Source organism: Tachysurus fulvidraco, unplaced genomic scaffold (genome assembly GCF_022655615.1).
Source record: "Tachysurus fulvidraco isolate hzauxx_2018 unplaced genomic scaffold, HZAU_PFXX_2.0 HiC_scaffold_46_np12, whole genome shotgun sequence".
Taxonomy (NCBI): domain Eukaryota; kingdom Metazoa; phylum Chordata; class Actinopteri; order Siluriformes; family Bagridae; genus Tachysurus; species Tachysurus fulvidraco.
The window spans coordinates 1-3,499 of record NW_025926934.1 but is presented as its reverse complement, the minus strand read 5'-3'; the positions used below and the strand labels follow the sequence as shown (position 1 = coordinate 3,499).

Genomic DNA, 3,499 nt, shown 5'->3' with positions numbered 1-3,499 from the left:
ACCAGATATATAAAATATCATCTACACGCTGTATTACACGATCCGGTAGAATTGATAGCAATATCCAACTTTACAGTATGTTTTCTTTTAATAACCGACGACCTTCAGGAGTTTTTACCTTTCCTACTCTGGAGTTTGAATTATGTACTAGACTTGAATGTTTCTTTCTGTACAGAATAGAAATAAGAATGTGTGCAGCTATGTGTGACCTTTGATCCAAACTGGCCCAGTCTGACCCACTCCTCAACAGCACACACACAATGTGGATGATATTATCGTTTATTTTCTGCACACAGAGCAGTAAAAAGGAGAGAATAGTGAGTCTTTTAAGCCAGGATGCAGTTCCGTCCACAGCAGTTCTCTCTAACTCTGCTCTCAATATAACAAACAATTTACTCAATGTTGTATTTAACAAGACATAAAAATAAATCAAAATTCTGCAATGTCTTAAATTTAAATGTGATCGTATAGTGCATTTAACATTAATTATGAATATAAATCAAATTATTAGAACATTAATACAGCATAACAGTTTCAATAAACATTTTCAAAACACAGGAAATACTATAAACAATTACCTGCACACAGAGCAGTAAAAAGGAGAGAATAGTGAGTCTTTTCAGCCGGGATGCAGTTCCGTCTACTCAAGAAAACATTTCACGCAGTTAGAGCACATGGGAAAATGGCGGACATTAGTGCATTCATGCAAACGGAAATAAAAGTATGAAAATTCCAAGAAACATATACAGAAAACACTCCAAAAATCAACCAGTGCCCACTGTGTGCAATCTCTTACATGCTGTAATGTGTCTGTCTGTGTTTTGTGATTGGTTCTCGTTCACCATATATACTCTGTCTGTTCACTTCAATGTTGTTGGTCGTTTTTGTTGTTGGTGTGTGCATGTCCATGTTCCCGTTTCCTGTTTGTTCCGCGTTGCCTGCCTGTTTGTTCGTGTTTTGTTTATTAAAAACCTTTAAACTGCATTTGGATCCTCACTCGCCTTTGTCTCACCGTGTCAGTCGTGACAGAACGACCAACCACCAATGGATCCAGCAGAACTCCTGTTTTGCCTACGTCAGGAGGACGCCCCAGTTGAGGAGTACACGGAGGTATTCTTGGACCTGTGCAGCGAGGTCAACTTCGATGAGAAGGCGCTCAAAGACATTTTTAAGCACGGACTAAGGGAGATCCTGCGGTATTTGATGCCATCTACCAGAGAAATAAAGACATTCTCGGAGTTCGTCAACTTGGCGTTGCTCCTGGACGGGTCCACGCTGAGCGTGAGCACTGTAGAGACGGAAGCCGGCCGTAAGTATTTTTTTGGGGGGGGCAGCAAGCATCGGGATCCGTGGGCCACAGAGTGGAATCAGTGGACGCCCGAATGCTCCACAGTGCCTCCGCCCAGACCAGTCCCGTGCACATCCGTGATTGAGCCAGTTCCCATGGCTACCGTACCGGCGAGCTCGGCTGAGGTCCGTGCTAACAGGCTGGTCTCCAAACTGGCGGATACCCCGATGAGGTCGGCTCGGGCGGCCGGCATCCCTAAGCCGCCAGCTGGACCAGCCGGGTTGCCGGAACCAGCCGGGTCGCCGGAACCGACCGGGTCGATGGAACCGGCCGAACCGACCGGGTCGACGGAACCTGCCGAACCGACCGGGTCGACGGAACCTGCCGAACCGACCGGGTCGACGGAACTGACCGGGTCGCCGGAACCAACCGGGTCGACGGAACCGACCGGGTCGATGGAACCTGCCGAACCGACCGGGTCGACAGAACTGACCGGGTCGATGGAACCTGCCGAACCGACCGGGTCGACGGAACCAGCCGGGTCGCCGGAACCGACCGGGTCGATGGAACCTGCCGAACCGACCGGGTCGACGGAACCGACCGGGTCGACGGAACCTGCCGAACCGACCGGGTCGACGGAACCGACCGGGTCGACGGAACCTGCCGAACCGACCGGGTCGACGGAACTGACCGGGTCGACGGAACCTGCCGGGTCGATGGAACCGGCCGAACCGACCGGGTCGACGGAACCTGCCGAACCGACCGGGTCGACGGAACCTGCCGAACCGACCGGGTCGACGGAACCTGCCGAACCGACCGGGTCGACGGAACCGGCCGAGCTGACGGAACCAGCCGAATCGGCCGGGTCGACCGAAATGACTGAGTCAGAGGACGCGGTCGACATCATGACACCCAAACTACCTGAACTCTCTGCCTGGCCTGAACCTATGCATGTTTCTGTTTCCCTGTGTTTTGCTTCGCTGGACTTGCCAGCCCTTCTACCTCCTGTCCCTGTTCATAGGCCCAAAGCACCACCCTGGCTGCCAACTCCGTTCCGGTCTCTGGCTCCGCCTCCAGCACCACCCTGGTCCCCGGTCCTGCTCTGGTCTCTGGCTCCGCCTCCAGCACCACCCTGGTCTCCGGTCCTGCTCTGGTCTCTGGCTCCGCCTCCAGCACCGCCCTGGTCGCCGGTCCTGCTCTGGTCTCTGGCTCCGCCTCCAGCACCACCCTGGTCTCCGGTCCTGCTCTGGTCTCTGGTTCCGCCTCCAGCACCACCCTGGTCTCTGGTTCTGCTCTGGCCTCCGGCTCCGCCTCCAGCACCACCCTGGTCTCCGGTCCTGCTCTGGTCTCTGGTTCCTCCTCCAGCACCACCCTGGTCCCCGGTCCTGCTCTGGTCTCTGGCTCCGCCTCCGGCACCACCCTGGTCCCCGGTCCTGCTCTGGTCTCTGGCTCCGCCTCCGGCACCACCCTGGTCCCCGGTCCTGCTCTGGTCTCTGGCTCTGCCTCCGGCGCCGCCCTGGCCTCCTGTTCTCCCGGCGCCGCCCTGGCCTCCTGTTCTCCCGGCGCCGCCCTGGCCTCCTGTTCTCCCGGCGCCGCCCTGGCCTCCTGCTCTGCCGGCGCCGCCCTGGCCTCCTGCTCTGCCGGCGCCGCCCTGGCCTCCTGCTCTGCCGGCGCCGCCCTGGCCTCCGGCTCTGCCGGCGCCGCCCCGGCCTCCTGCTCGGCGGGCGCCACCGCTACACGAACCCGACCCGCCCTCCCACCCTGGTTGCGCCTTCGCTCCACCCGCCTGAACTGGGTTTTGTGGACTTGGGAGCGTCTGGAAGCCGCTCGTAGGGGGGGGGCTCTGTAATGTGTCTGTCTGTGTTTCCCCCTTGTTTCTGTCTGCCGTCTCTCCCTGATGTTAATTGTTGACCCCGCCCACCTATCTGTTACCATGGACACTAATTACATTCATTCTCTTCCCCAGGTGTTTTGTCTTAGTCCTTGTCTGTCTCTGTTTTGTGATTGGTTCTCGTTCACCATATATACTCTGTCTGTTCACTTCAATGTTGTTGGTCGTTTTTGTTGTTGGTGTGTGCATGTCCATGTTCCCGTTTCCTGTTTGTTCCGCGTTGCCTGCCTGTTTGTTCGTGTTTTGTTTATTAAAAACCTTTAAACTGCATTTGGATCCTCACTCGCCTTTGTCTCACCGTGTCAGTCGTGACACATGCA

The 3,499-nt window shown here is 55.6% G+C and overlaps 1 long non-coding RNA gene across 1 annotated transcript; it reads right to left on the bottom strand.

The window, feature by feature from the left end:
* Positions 1–263: 263 nt before the first annotated feature.
* LOC113647983 lies at positions 264–792 on the bottom strand. Its single transcript, XR_007139725.1, has 2 exons — positions 579–792; positions 264–369 (listed from the first exon to the last, which is right to left on the bottom strand). It is a non-coding gene; the product is annotated as an uncharacterized LOC113647983 (long non-coding RNA).
* Positions 793–3,499: the final 2,707 nt, after the last annotated feature.